The sequence below is a fragment of the Podarcis cretensis genome, assembly GCF_951804945.1.
Source record: "Podarcis cretensis genome assembly, chromosome: 2".
Taxonomy (NCBI): Eukaryota; Metazoa; Chordata; class Lepidosauria; order Squamata; family Lacertidae; genus Podarcis; species Podarcis cretensis.
This window is the reverse complement of record NC_137171.1, coordinates 10,221,151-10,243,981: the sequence shown is the minus strand read 5'-3', so window position 1 is coordinate 10,243,981 and position 22,831 is coordinate 10,221,151. Positions and strand designations below refer to the sequence as shown.

The window sequence follows — 22,831 nt, the reverse complement described above, 5'->3', positions numbered from 1 at the left end:
CCAGAGGAAAACGAGGAGGAAGGAGAGGGAAGAAATGGTGGTCAGCGAATATAGCCTGCTACGCCTACAAGGCCAACTTCCTACCATCTAATCTAACTGAAGGTAAAACCACGTAACCCTGTCAAGCTATGGCAGCTACTTTTGAGGCTTCTGAGCCAGACACCCAATGATGAGCTGGTCATGCACTGTCTGTAAATCAACAAGTTCCAGTGGGGTGGGAATAGCCCTAGCTTGGGCTGGAAGAGGTGGCCAAGATTTCAGAATTAACACTGAAGGCTACATTTGACTATGGTTAGCTTTCCCTCCCCCATCACTGCTGCGGGCAGAGAATCTGGATTTTCTGCATTAGGCAATGAAATGTCTTGGGCTGCTACGGAGCTGAGAGAATTGAGCAAATTGCTCCCCACCCCCATTCGCACCGTTTACACAGAGGTTCTATGTATGTGATAATCCCAGGAACTAAGGGAAGGGGAAACAGAACAAGCACTGGACAGTCTCCAAGAACAAAGAGATAAGGCAAGGGTAAGTAAGGAACATCTGGCCTGGGGGGGCATGCATTTGGCCCCAGGCCTATATCCGGCCTAAGGACTCTCCCCAGCCACTCCCCTCACGGGGCCTGCGTCAAACTTTCCTCGGGTGTTTTTGCCGGGCTAGGATCTATCCCCACTTGCATGGATGGAGGCTACAGAGGGGTGTGTGCAGAACAAAGGAAAAAATGGAAATTTGTTGCTTGCCAGCTTTTGCCTCTGGAGGCAATGACCCCCCCAGAAGGCTCCCCAAAACAGAATGAGGCCCTCAGAGTGAAAATAAGTTCCTCACATCTGGGATCAGTGCCGGATTTAGGGTGTTGCAGGCAGTTCCCCCAGAAAATGGTGCTGAGCTGAGGGGGCACACAACAACAACAACAACAACATATATTTATATGAGTACCTACTCAAAGTTTGAAATATTGGGGGAGCGGGGGATTTTGTCGTTGCTCAGGGTGCCATATTACAAAAGTCTGCCCCTGCTGGGACAGAAGCCCAGATAAATAATGGTTTGGCTTAGTTGTGGGGGGGGAGGACCAAGAGCGGGGAGGAGGGGGAACCCCACCAGGATGTGGAAATCTCACTAGGGACACCTATGACCTATTTCCATGATGACCTAGATTTACATATTATACCAGTCATCCATATGCTGTGGAAATCTGTATTATATTGCCCTTTTCTTGAGAATCCCCAACTGGACAACGCCCTTCCCCGCTTGTATTTGATAATTTTCACTTCTTCCTCTTATCCTTTATTTACCCTGTAACTCAAGACATCTCGATTTCTCTCATTTGCTATTGCTGATTATAGGACAAAAGCAACCCTGAGATCCAACTGAAAATTGAGAACAAAGCATGATACATTTTAAGTTTCATCTTCATGCAAATGGTTGGTGACACCAGGTGGTTAACTGCACTTTGTCACAGTTACGTTAAACAGGAATGTGTGTACTGCAGGGTGACTGGCACTTAAGCAAAACTGCACACCGTTTTAGGGTTCCTGTGACTTTAAAAAGATGGCTGCTGGTGGAGTCCGTAGCCTGGGAAGTTCCTGAGTCAAATCTTGCCTTAGCTATGGACTTGCTAGGTGGCCGGAGGCAAATCGCCCTTCTCCACTGCAACATGGGAGTGAGAGAATAATATTTATTGTATTTATCACATTTTTATATCCCACCCTTTCCTCCAACGAGGAATAAAGATGTGGCCAGTCCCATTATATCCTCAAAACAACCTTGCAAGGTAGATCAGCTGAGAGATAGTGATTTGTTCGGGGGGTGGGGCTGGCCAGCGAGCAGAGATCTGGTACCCCCCCCCCCCAAAAAAAAAACCGTCCACTCCATCACACTGGCTTCTGTAACAGTTCCTTCTCTACTTGTAAGGATTACCAGGTTAGCATAGGCAGTGCTTTCTTTTCTCATAAAACAGGTCTGGCACTCAACATGAAGTTGTTACAGTAAGTGCCACACTTTTTAACAACTAAAAAAAAAAGTGGTGTAAAAAAAAAAAGCACTGAATATATGCAATGTGCTTTGTACGCTCGTAAGTTTTCCATCATGGGTGGTGCTGGGGGTTAAACCACAGAGCCTAGGACTTGCCGATCAGAAGGTCGGCGGTTCGAATCCCCGCAACGGGGTGAGCTCCCGTTGCTTGGTCCCAGCTCCTGCCAACCGAGCAGTTCAAAAACACGTCAAAGTGCAAGTAGATAAATAGGTACCGCTCCGGCGGAAAGGTAAACGGCGTTTCCGTGCGCTGCTCTGGTTTGCCAGAAGCAGCTTAATCATGCTGGCCACATGACCTTGGCCAATAAAGCGAGATGAGCACCGCAACCCCAGACTCGGCCACGACTGGACCTAATGGTCAGGGGTCCCTTTACCTTTACCTTTAAGTTTTCCATGAATGTTAAGTAGTCATGCTACCCTCCACTCCACTGGCAAAGGAATTATGAAAGATTTGCAACTTAAAAAAAAATAATAATAATCACTTGATCAACATGATACACTCGTTTGGGGTGGGGAGGGAGAGGTTCAGAGAAGACAGGGAAGGGCGTTGTTAATTCTCAACGGAACTGCCCCTTTGAACACCACAGAAATCCAGTTGCTTAGCCACCCAGTGTCCCGCCTGAAAACCTATCTACTACCCTCTGGCCAGTGAAACATGTGATTCTGCACATACGACTAAACATACGGAAAAATGTTCTGACAGTAGGAGCTGTTCAACAGTGAAATGGTCTACCTCATGAGGTTGTGGACTCTCCTTCCCTGGAGGTTTTTAAGCAGAGGCTGGATGGCCATGTGTCATGGATGCTTTAGCTGAGATTCCTGCATTGCAGGGGTTGGTCTAGATGACTCTTGGGGTCCCTTCCAACGCAACGATTCTGTGATTCTAATTCCCTTTGGGAGACCTGGCAGCGACGTTGACTGAATCTGAAACCGGGCTCGGTCCATCAGCCAGCGGGCCAAAGATTCTGGGAGTTCCCTGGGCTACTGCTCTGGCCCATCCATTTCTCACGCCTCTGTCCCGGGTCTCACTCCAGTCTTCTTTCGCTATCCCCAGCTGACACATCTTGGACTGCATATATTATACCCTTATCATCGCACGTTGCGCTGGGGGACTCCATGCTGACACTTCCATACAGAACTGCATGGGCTTGCAATGCTGCTGGAGACTTTGAGATCCAAGAGCTCCACTCCCCCAAGTCTAACCTACTGGACACCCCAGCCACTGACAGCACAGGCAAAGGTTTGATTGGCTTGCTAGCTGCATCGCAAAGAAGTATGACCAGGCTTTGAAATGCTGCAAAGGAGCCACTTCAATGGGCAGTCACGCCCCCATAAGGATCCCAACAGCGCAGAACATAATTAATAAATTCTTGGCGTAAAGCTGGAGCAGGGCCCAGCCTTGGTTGGCTGTTTGGCCCCGGTTTCTGTGATTACAATATAAATTGTCAACAGGCAGCTGCTGAAAAGGCAGGAGCCAACTCCAGCGCCAATTGCCTCATCACAGAGAGATTTAGTATTCAGGGGAAAGGCAGGAATCGAGGACACAGCGCCATATGGGGACCCTCAAGAAATGATAGCTGAGTCTAGTGTTTGCCCACAAGGTCCACAGTGGGGAAATGGCATCATCTCAGTTGCGGATGTCCAAGTTGGCAGCCGGTCAGGGCATTTTCATACAGCAGACTTAGATTTCAGAGCTCTTAGCTTCAGCTGGGTTGCTAATGTAAATTTAATACGTCACATTACGCAAAATCCTCATCTGCATTACAAATGCCCCTTTCCCACATTCTCTCCCACTTGAAGAGTGACCATTTAGGTTAGCAGAGGCCTCTCAGAGGCTATTTGAGCCCCATATAGGAAAATGGCCAGTGGCCAGCATATATAGTGCAGAGCTCCTTCTGAGACCTACTTATTTCACTCTTGCTCTCAGGAAGGCATGGTGGGGGGTGCACAGGTTCGTAACAGAAGAGCTTTTCTTTTATTAAGGCATTACACTTTTGCAGGATTGGTCTAGTTTACCTTGTTCACATGTTACACTGAACACACGTTCTCTGTACACATGTACAAGTGCTTGTGTGAAAGAGTATACTGTATGCTTAATTTGGACAACTCAGTTATTGTGTGCAGAGGCACAAAGACTGTAAAGGTAAAGGTAAAGGGACCCCTGACCATTAGGTCCAGTCGTGGCTGACTCTAGGGTTGCGGCACTCATCTCGCTTTATTGGCCGAGGGAGCTGGCGTACAGCTTCCGGGTCATGTGGCCAGCATGACTAAGCCGCTTCTGGCGAACCAGAGCAGCGCACGGAAACGCCGTTTACCTTTCCGCCGGAGCGGTACCTATTTATCTTCTTGCACTCTGACATGTTTTCGAACTGATAGGTTGGCAGGAGCAGGGACCGAGCAATGGGAGCTCACTCCGTTGCGGGGATTTAAATCGCTGTCCTTCTGATCGGCAAGTCTGAGGCTCTGGTTTAACCCACAGCGCCACCCGCGTCCCAACTAAGACTGTACACTCATTGGAAAACTGTATGAGTGTATAACTAAACTATTTGTGCACGCAGGTACACAGATCGTACACTCGTTGAATGCAACTTGTGTCCCCCGCCCCTTCGATATTTTTTTTGTCCTGCTTTTCCTCCATTAACCATTTATTATTGCTTTTCCCATGGCAAATTCAGGTCAGGTTTCATTGTGAATAGAATCCGCTAACTTGTTCCAGCAGAAGCTAAAGGTAAGGTAAAGGTAAAGGTACCCCTGCCCGTACGGGCCAGTCTTGACAGACTCTGGGGTTGTGCGCCCATCTCACTTAAGAGGCCAGGGGCCAGCGCTGTCTGGAGACACTTCCGGGTCACGTGGCCAGCGTGACATCGCTGCTCTGGCCAGAGCCAGAGCCAGAGCCAGAGCCAGAGCTGCACACGGAAACGCCGTTTACCTTCCCGCTGGTAAGCGGTCCCTATTTATCTACTTGCACCTGGAGGTGCTTTCGAACTGCTAGGTTGGCAGGCGCTGGGACCGAGCAGCGGGAGCGCACCCCGCCGCAGGGATTCGAACCGCCGACCTTTCGATCGGCAAGCCCTAGGCGCTGAGGCTTTAACCCACAGCGCCACCTGGCTAATTACAAATCCAGAGCCAAAATAATTCACCCTCCTGCCTCAAATGTCTCCCTCCCCACTTCCCCACGTTTTTCTAGTAATCTGGATCAAATTTATGGGGTGCTGTGTGTTGTGTATGACCCAACTGCACAAATTCCATTTCTTATTAGGGAGGAGAAGGCACAATAACCTAAGGTGTGCTAATCCAGGAAAAGGAAGGATGTATGTATTGAAAGCGTGAAAAGCTTTGTCCTGGGACTGCGAGTAGCAAAAATTAAAATTAAATGAAAATGCAATAGAAATACTGATCTAGAATAGATCCTTGCTCATGGTTTGTGGATAAATGTTTGGATGCACTATGGTAACAGCAATGAAGAGCTGGAAACAAGAGGCCTATTCAGACATTACTTGACTTCAGGGATTCGGGGGAAATTATTCTATTCCAAGCAGATCTCAGGTTTGGAGCTTCCCCTCTCTGCCTCTCTGCCTGATCTTGGGAAGAAGGTAATGAACAGGGGAAATGATGTGATGATCTAAAAGTTAAATGCAGGATCTCCCTGACCCAATGAGATGGATCTTGCTTTCCTTGTGGGGTTTCACAAGTTCATTTTCTGCCTAAAATGAGGTGGAATGAAGGGGAGAGCATGCAAGTCCCAGGTCCATTCCCAAGCCAAGTAGTATATGAATAGCTGCAAAGGAACAGCTTTCATTAGTTTGTTCAGCTTTAGACATTTCTGCAGTTGACACACCAAGATGGATACAGTGGTGCCTCGCAAGACAAAATTAATCCGTTCCGCGATTCTCTTCGTCTAGCGGTTTTTTCGTCTTGCGAAGCAAGCCCATTGACGGCTTAGCGGATTAGCGCTATTAGCGGTTTAGCGGCTTTTAGCGGCTTATCGGATAAGCGGCTTAGCGGCTTAGAAAAAGGGGGGAAAGGGGGGGGGAACCGCAGGAACTCGCAAGAAAATTTTCGTCTTGCGAAGCAAGCCCATAGGAAATTTGTTTTGCGAAGCACCTCCAAAACGGAAAACTCTTTCGTCTAGCGAGTTTTCCGTCTTGCGAGGCATTCGTCTTGCGGGGCACCACTGTATATGAATAGCTGCAAAGGAACAGCTTTCATTAGTTTGTTCAGCTTTAGACATTTCTGCAGTTGACACACCAAGATGGATATAGCCATTTTCTATTTGTGTGAAACTATTCAAAAAGAAGATTCTATTACTGAGTAATTGCAACAAGCCCCGCTCTGACATGACCCAAGTTCAGGATGTTTATATGCAAAAAAAATTCATCGAGACCTAGCAGTTGTTTGACTCGTTGAACTCTGTTGTACGCTGCTGTGGAATTATTTTAGCATTTCATTGCTTATAAATATCTCAATAATAATAATGGATTTTATGACCAAACTGCGGGAGGCAGTGGAAGACAGGAGTGCCTGGCGTGCCCTGGTACATGGGGTCACGAAGAGTCGGACACGACTAAATGACTAAACAAAATTATTTATACCCCACACATCTGGCTGGGTTTCCCCAGCCACTCTGGGGAATATAAACAAACAAACATACACACTCCTATTTCTATAGGGGATCTCAGTGTGGAAAAAGATTCCACACTGACCAAAAAGGATTTGGAAGGAAAGATGACGATTTAGTGCTTTCAATCTGGGTTTTGCCAGTCTATTACAGAAATAAATCTTCGACTGAATCTTTGTTGACTAGAAATATTTTTGCTTAAGGATACCACAATTCACCCTTTGCCAGCCTGGTGCCCTTCATGTGCTTTGGACTACAAATCCCATCAGTCCGGGGGGAGGGGCGCTGAATTTTGGCCTTGCACAGGGCGCCACTGAAATTCGAAGGACCAAAGTCCACCCCTGATTGCATGCCCGTGGCCCTCCAAATATTGCTGGTCTACATCTCCGCCCTACCTAACAGCAGTCACAAAATTAAAAGATGCCTGCTTCTTAGCAGAAAAGCAATGACAAACCTAGACAGCATCTTAAAAAGCAGAGACATCACCTTGCCAACCAAGGTCCGTATAGTTAAAGCTATGGTTTTCCCAGTAGTGATGTATGGAAGTGAGAGCTGGACCATAAAGAAGGCTGGTCGCTTTTGAATTCTGGTGCTGGAGGAGACTCTTGAGAGTCCTGTGGACTGCAAGAAGATCAAACCTATCCATTCTGAAGGAAATCAGCCCTGAGTGCTCACTGGAAGCACAGATCCTGAAGCTGAGGCTCCAATACTTTGGCTACCTCATGAGAAGAGAAGACTCCCTGGAAAAGACCCTGATGTTGGGAAAGATGGAGGGCACAAGAAGAAGGGGACGACAGAGGACGAGATGGTTGGACAGTGTTCTCAAAGCTACCAGCATGAGTTTGACCAAACTGTGGGAGGCAGTGGAAGACAGGAGTGCCTGGTGTACTCTGGTCCATGGGGTCACGATGAGTCAGACACGACTAAACGACTAAACAACAACAACAACAAACCTGACCATTGGTCATGCTGGCTGGGGCTGATGGGAGCTGGATTCAGGAGGGCCACCCCTTCCCAGTCCCTGCTTCAACTGCTTTCTCACAGGAAACAGAACATGAGCTAAAGCACACCCACCATTTGTGAAATCAAAGCAACGTACAGCAGTGCATGTGGACTTGGGCTGTTTTTGCAAGCCTGCCTTATCTCAGCAGTGCTGGCCCAGCTCTGGAAAGGAAGGTGACTCTGGTCACGGTGGAGAACAGCCACACCAGGCTGTCCCATGGGGTGCCAGAAAATTCCTATCCCTCCCAAAAGCTGTCAAGTGACAGAAAAGCCACCAGGTCGGATGAGCAGAATGGGTGCACAGCCAAGCCTTGCAGGCCTTTCCAGGCATTGGGTAGGGAGGCAAGAATTTCCCAGCCTCTTAGGAGAGGAGCCGCCCTGCTCAGAAGACACATGTCAGACAGAACAAGACAGAGCGAGTGCACTGTTTCCAGCCCAGCCAGTAACAGAGCCTGGGGCTTTGCATAAACTGGAATCCCTTCACACGCCTCCACAGGGACAGAGAGAATAGGAAAAGGGTGCGGCAGCTGTTTAAACAGCTCCCACTTCATTGCACACTTGGCCAGGACTTTAGAAATTCACAGGGGGATGTGGAGTGGGGGAGACGCCACAGCTTACAAGCGGCTGGAAATGGTTTGCAGCCTCTGTTTTCGCTCTTGGACAAAGGCAGCATCTTCCCAGATGCTTAACAACTGGGATGCAAGGCAGCAGAATTGCATGTTGTTGTTGTTGTTCAGTCGTTTAGTCGTGTCCGACTCTTCGTGACCCCATGGACCAGAGCACACCAGGCACTCCTGTCTTCCACTGCCTCCCGCAGTTTGGTCAAACTCATGCTGGTAGCTTCAAGAACACTGTCCAACCATCTCGTCCTCTGCTGTCCCCTTCTCCTTGTGCCCTCCATCTTTCCCAACATCAGGGTCTTTTCCAGGGAGTCTTCTCTTCTCATAAGGTGGCCAAAGTATTGGAGCCTCAGCTTCACATGACTGCATGATGTAGCACTCACAAAACTGGAGCATTTTAGACTGCAGGGGCACGTCCCTGTCCCTACCAAAGCATTGAAAACTGGCCTGTTAGAGGAAAGGATTGAACCTGCGATGCTCTGTGCATTGCCAGTTTTCTGTCTTCAGCGAGTTTCCTCCCCTCCCTGCACCCCATAAGAATAAGCATTCAAACATGTTCATTCACACCTCCCACCTGCTGTCTGAAATGGTACAATCCAGCAAGAGCTGTGCCATGCAATTCTCCTGGCCATGTAACTAACCTCTTACAGACTCAGGACAAGCATGGTCTTTATGTGGGGTTCTAAACCTGAATTCCAATGTAGTCATGAATTTGTGGGTGCTTTACTCTGCTTGCACCTTGCAAACAGAGCTAGACAAGCTTCAGGCGGCTACTATTTTCTACTCTGACAAGGAATGGTTCTTCTGAAACAGAGGGCTCTCTCAGCCATGCCATCCCAGACTGTGTAAACCAGGCTTCCTCAACCTCGGTCCTCCAGATGTTTTGAGACTACAATTCCCATCATCCCTGACCACTGGTCCTGCTAGCTAGGGATCATGGGAGTTGTAGGCCAAAAACATCTGGAGGGCCGAGGTTGAGGAAGCCTGGTTTAAACAATACCCACCTAAGCCTTTAAAGCCTTTAATGTGAAATACTTTGTGTTACATGCTTTTCAATGCACAAACTCTTGCCTGCAACTAAACCAATGCCCTTTCAAACTGGTACTCCACCTGCACAGTCCCACCTGACCGAAATACCACTTTCTCAACATCTATGTTGCACAGAACGCAAGAGAAGAAGTAGGAAAGAGGAAGGAAGCACCTGAGGCCCACAGAGTATTTCCAGTCTGAAATGAACCTAACCAGCAGCAATTCTTCAGGATCTCAGACAGAATTCTTTCCCAACTCTACTTGCTTGTGAGCTATTAACTGGAGACACCAAGGACTAAAACAGGGTAGGGAAACTGTATTTCACTAATGAGATTTGCACCTGCCTAGTCATCTGTCATCATTATGATATCAGTTGTTGACTTCAAAGAGGCCCCCTTCTCAGTGCTGATCAGCTGAAGGGTACTGAGAAGAGCTCCTTTGAACAAATGGACTAGAGAGGGATGAGTAGCTGAGAGCAGCCCATCACAGCCATGTTTTTACCTGTTCCACACTTTGACATCACATATAATATCAGACGTTGGACAGGTGGGTGTGATTAGGTGAAACAGCCTGGAGGTACCCACCATTGGAATAAGCCAATGTTCTTTGCACATGCAAAGCATGCACTATGCCACTTGGGTCTTGTTGCTTGTTATATGGAGAAAAAACCCTTTCTACAATAACTCTGTAAATTGAGCATCCTTATTTGGCTGTCATTTTAGTTACTGGGCATGGTGCTTCCGATATGCATAGTCAGAAGGGCACCGAACAAGGAACACAACATGCTGTTGCTTGAACATACCCTAAGGAGCTGAAGCAGTTTAGAGGAAAAGTTTACGGTAATTGAGGATGGAGTCACACACACAAAACTTGATTCGTCACTCAATTACTCATCGCTAAACATGTAAACTGCTTCCACTTCAAAGATGGTACATATGAAAAGTTATGTTTGTGATATTTGATCTTGGGTGATCCACCTTAACAAATGTGGTTGCAGACTCATTGTGCAATCATCATCATATATGTGCAAATTCGCCCAAAGGGGGAACACGAAAGAGGTTTTAAGAACACACACACACAGTAACAGAGAAAGCCAGGAGAGAGAAAACTGCTCACTGTCCCTCAACACACTGACTTAGCTTGGACAATCAGTTCCTGGAAAAATACATACATCCTTTGCAGTCATTTCACTCCTCCCTTCAAATGAGTGTCTGAACAAACTAGGAAACCAAAGCTGACCCTAGCTTCACCATTGTCTGAACCAAGAATTGATGGGTTTGCAGCTTCCAAAGCTTGGCTTACATGTCTTGAGTTGTTTGGAAGCCATTAAGCATAGTTTCCCAGTTCAGATGTAACAGGAAGCTATGGTTCACTGACTTCCTGGTTTGCTCAGGATGGCTGCTTACATGAAGGGAGGAGAAAAGGGGCTGCACAGGAGCCGTGTGTGGCTACACAGAGCTCATGATTATCCTGACTCTGTAAGACAGAAATTGATGGTACAAATGTAGCCTTCATAGAAATGTAGAATTGGAAGGGACCCTATCAACTAGTCTAAGCCCCTGCAATGCAGGGATATGCAGTTGTCCCATACAGGGATCAAACCTGAAACCTTGGCATTGGCAGCACCACACTCATCAAACCAACTTGACTGGCATGCAGTTCAGAACAAAGAAGCACAGCCCACATTTAACTTATGCAATCTAAGCAGTTCTGTGAGTTTTAAGCAGTTTAATTGAGAAATCAACTTAAATTTATCAGCAGGGCTGCACAGAAAGAGTACATGTGCAGTTTCTGAAGAAGAAGAAGAAGATGATGATGATTTTGCCAAGCAGTCTATTGTAATAGAGAAGTAAAAGCAGGAAGCTGTTGCAGATGAAAAAAAAAATTCAATGATGGGTAGCTGTGTTTGCTCACAAATTTTCTTAAAAGGGAGCAAATGTTTTTTATCTAATGTGCAAGTTATCTTGAACTTCCTTTTAATGATTTGAAAGGTGATGAGAATATTTGAGTTTACCCAGCTTTCATTAATTAATCAGCAGAGTGACAGATGGTTTATCAACTAAACCTTTCCTAACTGCTACAGGGTGCTGTGAAGGCCACTGGCATAGATGGATTCTAAAATGAATTAGGCCAAATCCTCCACTGAGTTATCCGCTGCAAGCTATTAACCACAATTGTTCGGAGACTGAGAGAGAAAACAAGAGGAGACAGCTATCCACCTCTTGCTTGGATTATATAACTTCTTTGGGCCATCTGACTGGCCACCAGAGAATGTCTATAACTGATGGTACATGTTAATTGATTTTAATATTTGGTTTGAATTCATTCACACACACACACACACACACACACACACACACACACACCCGAGGGATACAGAAAAAAGGGCAGGAAATAAATTGTAAAAATAAAACCATTGAAGCCACAGTGTTGGGCTAGATTGAGATAGATAATTTGTTGCCATCCGTATGGTATTAAACAACAACTCCCATCAACCCTGGTCACTGGCAGTGCAGGCCGAGGCTGATGGTAGCTATAATCCGCACCTTGAGGGCATGCTGTTTATCCTGGGCAAAATGGCTTTTGATTATCTGACTGCCATTTTGTTTCTTATCCAGGCAAAACACACACACGCACCCCATTTATGTGGAGGCTACGTTCTGAGGCACCGTGCATTTAAGTGAAATCGCATATATATGAAACCACCATTTGAAAAGCCAGCAAACACTCTCTAAACCTTTGCAAAAACAAAAACCTAAACAGTAGCACTTAGCAGATGCCAAACTGCACCACAATCACTTCCTCCAAACCTCCTTGACCAAACTCCAACTCTCCACAGGCCTCACAATTGGTGCAAAGGCTAGTGGGATTGCTAGGTGCGGTTTTTGCACCATTTTTTGCCTTTTCTTTTGCACGCGGATGGCACTGTGGGTTAAACCACAGAGCCTAGGACTTGCCGATCAGAAGGTCGGCGGTTCGAATCCCCGAGACGGGGTGAGCTCCCGTTGCTTGGTCCCTGCTCCTGCCAACCTAGCAGTTCAAAAGCACGTCAAGTGCAAGTAGAAAAATAGGTACCGCTCCGGTGGGAAGGTGAACGGCGTTTCCGTGCGCTCCTCTGGTTCGCCAGAAGCGGCTTAGTCATGCTGGCCACATGACCTGGAAGCTGTACGCCGGCTCCCTCGGCCAATAAAGCAAGATGAACGCTGCAACCCCAGAGTCGGCCACGACTGGACCTAATGGTCAGCGGTCCCTTTACCTTTACTAGGCTCTTTTAGGGCTCCATTTGCAATTTTAAACTTCACTTCGGTTTGGCGTTATGCATGGTCACGCATATATTCAACACACATAAACGAGGGGTTGCTTGTATACTTATGCCCTTCAATGGTCTGTTCTCCAGGGACACTGGTTTGGCAAAAGTCTCTCTGACCTTCCCATTGTCGTTGTTTTTTTTTTTTGGGGGGGGGTGACAGTGAAATGACTGGAATGACAAAGGAAAAACGAAGCGTGCAGGTGAGGTCACAACTGTTTTAAGGAAGTCCCTATATAAAAACACCCCAAATAGACATGCTTTTCCAAATAGGACACTGAGATGATACAAAATGCAAGCCATCCTTGCTATGAAGGGAGGAGAGGGTGTTTGTGCGTGAGAGAAGATGCAAGGTCAGTTCACGGAGGGGAGAGGGCTCACAAGACCCAGCTGCCACTGCAGTCAGCGCCACGCTGCAAAGCTGTTATCGATCCCTTTGCAGTGAAGCCACTGAAGAAGTGGGACATTGCAAGGATTAATTATGGGACAGCAGTTGCCTGGCTACTACTGTTTAGCACTATCAACTTAGTTTAGCACTGTAGTCAACTTCAGCAGCATGGTAGGTGTTGTTCAGAACAAGAAAGCAGCTAGAACCACTGACCCTACAATTTACATTACAAAAGGACGAGCAAGGAATGAGGAGAAAAAGGTTGGGGTGGATTGGAGCTGGATTCCAATAACATGTAGAGGGCTACTCTAAGAAGATAAACACACACACACAAGTAAGCTTCTCAGGTGAAGACATATATATCATTTTAATGAGTGGTAAGTGTGGTTTGATAACATTTTCTCCTGGAAAAAGGAGAAGGAAGGAATAGACAGTTTAAAAAAGAATAGAGAGAACCATCTTTGGAGCTGTTCTGGGTTTTTTTTTTTTGTAAGGTGAAGGATGTAAGTACAGTGGTACCTCGGGTTACAACCACCTCAGGTTACAAACACTTCGGGTTACAGACTCCGCTAACCTGGAAGTAGTACCGCAGGTTAAGAACTTTACCTCAGGATGAGAACAGAAATTGTGCGCCGGTGGCAGCAGGAGGCCCCACTAGCTAAAGTGGTTCGTCAGGTTAAGAATGGTTTCAGGTTAAGAACGGACCTCCAGAACAAATTAAGTCCGTAACCAGAGGTACCACTGTACATATAGATCAAAGAGCTTGTTCCTCTTTTTTAAAAAAATCATTTTAAATAAGTGAGACATCCCACCTGATACATACTGACTCCTTCACCAATCCAGTGATTGCTGTGCTGATGTGCAGGCTTGTATTGCCAATATTACAGGCAGGCTCACTGCTTTGACCACTCCAGAATATACATTTGTCTTCACCCAAAATAATCTACTCAGACAAATGTTCACACCATAGGACATAAACCCAAACAAATAGCAAATCACAGTCCTGTGTGTATCTCTATATGACTTTAAACATTGGTGGCTCCCCTCTTCTTGGTGCAGAGAACACATGCCTTTGACGGTGAAAACAGACATGGATCACAGACACAGGAATCTGTGATCAGTTCTCCCGGCTTTTTAAAGCAGCAGCCACAAGGCGCTTCTTTTGATTGGAGGAGTGGCATTTGAGAGGAGGTATTCAATTAACTAACCCTCCCTCTTGAACTGGGGAGGGTATATTTAATTCTTTCCTTCCGCTGCCATGTGTCCCAGCTGAAACTGTTGGTGGAAAAAAACTGGCACCTGTGTTTCCCCCTCCAGCAGGGAGTTTTGGAAAGAGGGTGGGGGGATTTAGACAGAGAAAATGGTGTGGGAGGAAGAAATCCTGAAATTCAGCACCCTAAAACTCTAAGGTTTTATGCATGGGGAAAACAAGAAGTTTCTAGCCTTTAGACACACACACACACACACACACACACACACACACAAAATAAAACAACACAGACACTATGGGGCTGCCCTGATCAAAATCAGATTCCTGGTGGTTGGCCTATTAATAAAAAAGCTGTGAGATTGGATTGCAGATCTCCCACATCATGCCTGTTTCAGCCCTGAGCCAGATGGATTGTGACCTGGAAGTCATGGGATAGCAAACCAAGGTAGCTGGTTCTCCAAGGTCACCCAGGGTGATGGCCACAGTCACGGCAAGGGCCAAGGATTCTCGTACGTCTGCCACAGAGCTACTTCTAGAAAGAACCCAGGAGTGCCTAGTTTGAGACAAGCTGGCCCCTGCCTCTGCCAGCCGAGGCCCGCTGGCAACTTCCCAGGCCCTGTCACTCTACCTGTTAACATTTCCACTGCCTTTGCCCAGCGTGTAACAGACACCAGTGCTCCTCAAGGCCGCCGAGAGTGTCATCACGCCCTCTCTCTCACCAAGAGAGATGGGGAAAGGGTTCTCGTTTTAGACACTGACCTCCGCTGGTTATGTGCAAGTTGTAGAACAGGCAGCCGGCCCAAAATGATGGAGAGTAGGAACTAGAACCAGGAAATTGCAATATCTCGCATGCTCATGGGAGGGCTGCGTATGCACATAATTAAGAAGCCAGCAATTCAGGATCCAGAAACTCTTAAATTTTCATGAATTGAAAATTTCTAGCCCTTAGGGGATGAGTCTAAGAGCTCAAATGCCTTCAGTCGATGTGTGATATACAGTGTAAGGTAAAGGTAAAGGGACCTCTGACCATTAGGTCCAGTCGTGACCGACTCTGGGGTTGCAGCGCTCATCTCGCTTTATTGGCCAAGGGAGCCGGCGTACAGCTTCCAGGTCATGTGACCAGCATGACTGAGCCACTTCTGGCGAACCAGAGCAGCACACGGAAACGCTGTTTACCTTCCCACCAGAGTGGCACCTATTTATCTACTTGCACTTGACATGCTTTCGGACTGCTAGGTTGGCAGGAGCAGGGACCAAGCAACGGGAGCTCACTCCGTTGCGGGGATTCGAACCGCCGACCTTCTGATCAGCAAGTCCTAGGCTCTGTGGTTTAACCCACAGCGCCACCCACGTCCCTTGATATACAGTGTAGAAGGGGACAGAAGGTAACTAGGAATGGAAGGTGTTTTAAACAAAAGTTGGGAGGAAGATGGAACTTGCCTTTTCGCAGTAGGCTAGCAGAGACTTTCTAGATTGCCAAAACAGAGCGGCAGTTGGAAGTTAAGCACTGCTCACTTCCATTTATTCCAAAGGGACTGTTTAAGCACCTGTGAAATCTCTGTGACTTAAAAGGGTTTTATTTTCCATGGTTACTGATCTAAAGGTTTAAATTCATATTCTTTGGCCCATTTCATGTGATGTTTTAAAAACTGCATTATGCGGCACAAAGTTCCCACCCAGCCTTGCTTGTTAAACCATAGGATTAAAGCTGGTCATTTGACTGGTCAAATTAAGCACCCAAACATTCCAAGTATTAATTTGTTAAAACTATTCTATTAATTTGTTAAAACTCCTGTTCAATCACACACACAAATTAGTCATTGTACTGAAGCAGATTGTACTGAAGCAGATTCCCAACAACTGTAATTATTACTTTTCATAACACTGTTATACAAAGCTAAATGAATGCGAATGACCAAGGAATTTCAACAATTCCTCTTGGCTTTCATCCCAGAACCCCAGAGAGAGCACAGTTACAGAAAAAAATTAAAAATGAAACCAAACCCCGGACACATAACATCTGCAAAGAGACCAAGATCCAACTGGAAGGTGTGTGTGTGTACAATGATTGTAGTAGTGCAGGCCGTGTGTCTAAATAAATGTGCACCCTGATTCTTGCACCACTGAGAAACTTCACTGGGTAAGCCCCTGTCGCCCGGCCTTTCACCATCAGATGACATCACAATGCAATTACAAATTTAGGATACCAGCAGCTCTAACACAACCCAGAAATGGAACTCAAAGAAGGCCTATGCAGTTCAGAGGAGGCTTCCATCTCAATGGCTGTGAGGGTCTTCAAAGCCAGAAAACACCCCATTTACTTTGCCCCTGAACAGGTGGTATGCCCTCTTATCGGGTGCGGGAATGAAATGTGGCGCTAGGGGACAGTGAGCCATAAATGATACCTTCTGCCTCTGAAATTAGCCCCTCTATATGCACCCCCTATAATCCATATACCCTTCACTATGACGTCCTTTCTTCTACCTCTCTCGCACAGCAGTACCTCCCTCTGCACACATTAGGGTGTTTCCGATTGGTGTTTATTGTTGTTCATGCGTGCAAATTTTTTGCCGCATCCATACAAAGTCATCAGCATCAAAACGACAGCCTGTATTTCCACCCCATTTAATCTGGATTTACTCTCTCTCTGCAGAAAACCTGAGGTTAAAAAGCAACAACCTAAAAACGGAATGAAAACCTTTTCCAACGACCCGTTTGTGATATTAAGCACTTATCTGGAATCATTCGGTCACTGGCCTTGCTCCATCCTTCTGGCTTGTTCTTGGTCCTTCCCATATTTCCCAAGGGGTGGGGGGAATCGGTGGAGTGAAGTGGGGGCCAGAAGACCCTATGACAAGGTCAAGAGACCATGCTGATCTTCCTCCCCAAACTCATTGCAGCAACCTCAACTGCCCTACTGACACCTCTCCTCATAAGTCCACATTGTACGGTACATTCATGAATACGTTTTGCACATTATGGTGAACATATGTGCCAGGGCTTGTAGGGAGGGTTGCACAAGTCACCCCCTCCCAGCTTTCATGTCCTCAGCTTAGCCTATGTATATAAGATCTACACGGGATGGAGCAAAAGTTACACCTGCATCTACTAGTAAATCTCCAGCTAATTTGTATTAGACCAGCTAGGGTTTCAAACTCCTAATGGCTTAACAAAAGCACCAAGAAAAAGTCTCCCCCAGGCCCGCTCCGAAATTAAGCTGCCGAAATCTAGGAAGGCCGGATTTCCAGGCTGAGCATGTGCTCAGAGCAACATGTCCAGCAATTCAGTGCCCATCTTCCTGAGCCAGCTGGTGGACCTCAGCGACCTCGGCGATCTATCTAGCAAATAAAAGCACAAGGCTGTCTACCGCTAATCTATGCACATGGAGTGTACCCATATAAGTACGGTATATTTCTGAGCAACGGAGAAGCCTGATTTTCCAGAACCCCTGACTGCACAGCAGGGTTGTACATACACATGTGTAGAGGCCAGGACTGGAAACAGCACAGGTGATCATGTGCATTCACACATTCTATGTAAGAAAAGCTGCACAGAACTCACCATCCCACCCCCACCCCCCACGTTTTACTCCAACATGTCCTTTCTCCACACAGCAACCAGGCCAAGGACCATATGCCTGCTCAGTGTCTTTCTGGCACTTGCAAGTTGCAGACTCAATTCCCATCACGGAACATGGCCTGCAACCGCGCAGTGTGCACAAGTTTGCTGCTTGTGTCAGGGGAGCTCAGACAATGTTGCAATTCATAGCAAACCATGGGAAAAGGGACATCTGAACTTTGTATATCTATTCTGCATATTTGCATTATTTCTATCCTCCCCTAATAATCGTTTTTTTCTTTTGTATATATCCCAGTTTTGCTAGTCATTATCGATAGGGCAAAACTAATGGAAAAGAAATTCTCTAGAATCCCGTGAGATGAAGGGGAGATTAAAAGTGTAACACATACATGCGTTAAAAAAAAAAGGTAAAGGACCCCTGACAGTTAAGTCCAGTCGCGAACGACTCTGGGGTTGTGACGCTCATCTTGCTTTACTGGCCGAGGGAGCCAACATTTGTTTGCATACATGCGTACATATACATATACTTTAAAGCATATGCACACAGCCATAAGGAGTAGAAAACTTTTTTAAAAAGTCTGAAATTTTCATGGAACTGATTTCTGCAAACACCACCACTTTCTGTACATTTTCTTCATGCCCTTGGAATGCCAAGTGGTGATCTGCCTGTATTGGCCAGAAGATTGCTAAGATTGGCTAGTTTGACATTATCAGTTTCCATATGTATGCAATAGCCTAAGAACCGTCTGTTGGGTCAGGCCAGTGGTCCATCAACTCCATCATCTTGTCCTCACAGCAGATGTCCAGCAGATGCCCCTATGGGAAGTGCACAAGCAAAACTTGAGCACAAATTTTGGTCTCCAGGAACCGGCATTCAGTATTTTCTTCTGTCTGTTCTGAATCCTCCACATTCAACTTCACTGGATGTTCCTTAGTTCTCGTGGTATGAGAGAGAAATTTCCCTATCCACTTTCTCTACACTGTGCATAATTTATACATTGCTTGCCATTTCTCTAAACTAAACAGCCCCAAAGGTTGCAACCTTCCCTCATAAAGAAAGGCTCCACCCCCTTGATAATTTTGGTTGCCCATTTATCTTTTTTTTGGGGGGGGGGGTTTCTGGCTTGAATATGGCCCCAGCTTTATTGGTTACATTATTGGTTATCAACCTTTTCCCAACAGCCTTTCGAGGCGAGATGACTAGATATGCTTTAAGCTGCCCAGAGTGGCTGCGGAAACCCAGCCAGATGGGTGGGGTATAACTAATAAAATTATTATTATTATTACACAGGATTCCATGTGTGGCTGTGCCATAATTTGCATAAAGACGTTATGATAGCCGTCTGAGAATGGCAAGACAGTATCACAGGTAATCAATCTATCAGGGATTGAGGGAGAATTGCATTCCTTGTCTGCATATTTGCTTAAATGCCAAGGACCCTCAGACTTGGGGGCTGTTAAATATTGATGGCACATTCCAGAAAGCATGCAGACAAAATCCCTTCTAAGGGGGCTTCTTTTATCTAATTCACGGGGAACAAGGTGTGAACAGCCCAGATCTTTGAAGTAGAGAAGAAGCTAAGGTGCTCTCTAGTGAGGAAGCAGTTTTCAGTAGGTTGTGTGATGTGATGATGAGTTGAATGCCTTTGGTCACCCTGTGCCAAAGCAATGAGATAATGATATGAGGCCGCAGGTCAGATTTCTAGGGCAGTTTTCAATGAAAAATGGGCAATTGCCAAACTGTAGCGGGAGGGGGTCCTGGCCTGTTCTATCAGTTATGACTCCAGATGTTGTTGAACTCCAAGACCCATCAGCCATAGTGATGATGCAAGTGGCAGGGATGCTGGGTCACAATCCAGCAACATTTGAAGGGCTACAAATTTCCCACATCTGAGCTACATAAACAAATTATTTTGGACTGGATTTAAAGGTCTCATGGGTTACCTGTTCTGTGAAGATGTTATAGGAGACAGCAAGAAACCCCTACAGCAGTGATGGCCAAACTTGGCACTCCAGCTGTTTTGGGACTACAATTCCCATCATCCCTGACTACTGATCCTGTTAGCCAGGGATGATGGGAGGTGTAGTCCCAAAACAGCTGGAGGGCCAAGTTTGGCCATCACTGCCCTACGGGATGCGACAAATGCATCTTCAATTGCCTTCAGAGCAATTTGGGGTGAGTAAGAGTATTCATCTAAACTTTAAGTGAGGCAATGAAAGTCTTGTGGCATCTTAAATACTAGCAATATAGTGGTACCTCTGGATGCGAACGGGATCTGTTCCGGATCCCCATTCGCATCCTGAGCAGAACGCAACCCACGTCTGCATGTCTGCACATGCACGGGTTATGATTCGTTGCTTCTGCGCATGTGCGTGATGTCTGGGCACGCGCGAGCGGTGAAACCCGGAAGTAACCCGTTCCGTTACTTCCGGGTCGCCGCGGAACGCAACCTGAAAACACTCAACCTGAAGCATATTTAACCTGAGGTATGACTGTACTTATTTTGGCAGCAGCTTCCACAGACTGGAGTCCACACTTCATCATTCTGCATCTTCTGAAGTCCACAAAAGCTGATGTCATTGTAAATTAGTTTGTCTTTAAGGTGCCACCATACCCTTGGTTTGTGCTGCAACGGATTAGCAAGGTTAACCCTCTGGAAGCCGTTTGAAGGGGTGGCCGTTAAAAGGGTTTACAGTCCAAGTCAGCATGGCCAACGGTCAGGGATGATGGAACTTGTAGTCCAGCAATGCCTGGAGGGCATTGGGTTGGGGAAGGCTGCTTTAGCAAGAAGACATCACAACTTCGGGGCAAAAGGTTGGATGGGATGAGCCAGCAGTTTTCATTGCTATGTCCTAACTGCAGAAAATGAAACAAGCTGCTTCACAGAGTTCTGGACTTTGGGGGAACTTTTTTTTAGATATGGTTGAGCAAGCTGCTGCTGCTCTCAGAGACAGCTTAAGAACTAAACAACTGTAGCTGTTGCACAGAGTTGGACTCTGTGGTTAACATCTAAAAACAGGAGAGTTACGTTGCTTGGCAGCCATGACTTCTGACCTGAAAGGCTGACTTCTGGAGTGTCAGGTTCAATGCAGCCCAAGTGGCGCTTTAGTGCCAAGATAAGCAAAGGTATCTGGGTGGCACTGGCAAACAGTGCTAAACGAATTAAGAGTTTCCACTATATGCAAGGGGGGGGGGGGATGGTCGATGCTCTTGCCATTCTAACGTACCTTTCCCGCTTGGTGTTGAAGGATTTTCCTTTTGAGCTCTATGGACTTCACCAAGTTGCTCTATTGTAGAGAAAAGGCATCCTTCACATGCTCAGGAGCACTGTTGTTACTTTGCATGTTCCAGAGCTAAATGCAGAATGCAACATAAAGGTTGCATCTCAGGTAAAATGGAGATTTAGGTTGGGCTAGAACAGGGGTGGGGAGCCTTTTGACTCCTGGCTCCCATCAGCCCCCAGCCAGCATGGCCAATGGTCAGGGATGATGCAAGTTGTGAGTCTGGAGGGCCACATATTCCTGGTCCCTTAGAAACGTTCTTTTTAAATCTTAAAATGCTCAAGCTGTAACAGATTATTATATCTACTGAAAAGAAGCCAGCCACAAAAACAAAAACAACCACGCCCCTATCCTGGTCCTTCCAACAATGTCCCCGTATAGGGCAGAGCCTTGGAATAGTTGCAAGTCAGCAAAACAGGCTGCAACTGCAGGGTACAATGGTGGGGTTTTTTTCCAACTGGGATGAGCTGGCAGGCTGCCTATCACAGCAGCACACTGAGCCAGGAAGGTCAGAGAGCTGAAACTCTGCACAACCCCTTTTCCTCCAAAAGCAAGTTTGCAAAGCTGCAATTGGCTTGGCCTGGCTGAGCTCTTCTTCCAGGATCTGCCTTGCTCCAAGGGCACTTCAAGCCTTATTATGTTCCCCACTGGGCTGCAACTGCACAGAGCACTTCGAACGGGGAAACCAAGGCACAGCAGCTGCTCCTGGTTCCGCTGTGGCAGAGAAAGGGTTGGGATTCTGGAGTCACTTCTGCTGCCTGCTGCACACTTGTTTGACCCAACATACCTCCATCCCTGCACTGGCTCTGGTAGTTAATCCCCGGACTCAAATAGAAGCCAACATGCAAGCACAGCATACTCTCAAAGTCGGGAACTGATTTCTCCGAAGCCCCATTTTGAGAAGGGAGACAGAGAAAGAGAGTGACAGAGCACACTAAAAGCCCTAACTTCCACGCCAACAACACAAACCACCTTTAAATCCCATCACTGTGTAGGCTACTTTCTCCTTCACCTACAGATTGCAAACAGGGGAGGATGGGGAGGCAAGGAATGTGAATTAATGGGAATTAACCAAAGGGAGCCCCTTACAGACTTTGTAACAGAGTTTACTTTTCTGTTTCATGCAGTTTGTTCTCAGATTGCAGCCTGTCAAGAATGAATAGGTAAAGGGTAAAAGGACCCCTGACCGTTAAGTCCAGTCGTCAACGACTCTGGGGTTGCAGCGCTCATCTTGCTTTACTGGCCGAGGGAGCCGGCGTTTGTCCGCAGACAGCTTCGGGGTCATGTGGCCAGCATGACTAAGCTGCTTCTGGCGAACCAGAGCAGTGCACAGAAATGATGTTTACCTTCCCGCCAGAGCGGTACCTATTTATCTACTTGCACTTGACATGCTTTCGAACTGCTAGATTGGCAGGAGCAGGGACCGAGCAACAGGGGCTCACCCCGTTGCGGGGATTCGAACCGCTGACCTTCTGATTGGCAAGTCCTAGACTCTGTGGTTTAACCCACAGCACCACCCGCATCCCCCAAGAACGAATAGGACATCATATAATAATATACTACCACAACTATCACCAAGGAGCAATTGCTGGGGGAAAACACAGGAATCTTGATACCCAGACTAGAATCTCCCCACCCCAAAAAAATCCAACCTCTGAATATGAGTTACGAGGACTCACTAGTGGGGCGCTGCTGCTGGGCTCCCATCTGATTTGCTTACCGTCTTCCCAAAGGCATCTAGCCGGCCACTGCAAGAACAGAACCCAGAACT

The 22,831-nt window shown here is 46.8% G+C and overlaps 1 protein-coding gene and 1 long non-coding RNA gene across 10 annotated transcripts in view; one reads left to right on the top strand and one right to left on the bottom strand.

Annotated features, from left to right (window-relative positions):
- ZNF385A (zinc finger protein 385A) overlaps positions 1 to 22,831 on the bottom strand; it is a 207,413-nt gene that overhangs the window by 44,004 nt on the left and 140,578 nt on the right. The gene's annotated exons all lie outside the window — the stretch shown is intronic.
- Positions 13 to 22,770, top strand: LOC307210806. Its single transcript, XR_013836136.1, has 4 exons — positions 13 to 522; positions 9,430 to 9,599; positions 19,070 to 19,147; positions 22,188 to 22,770. It is a non-coding gene; the product is annotated as an uncharacterized lncRNA (long non-coding RNA).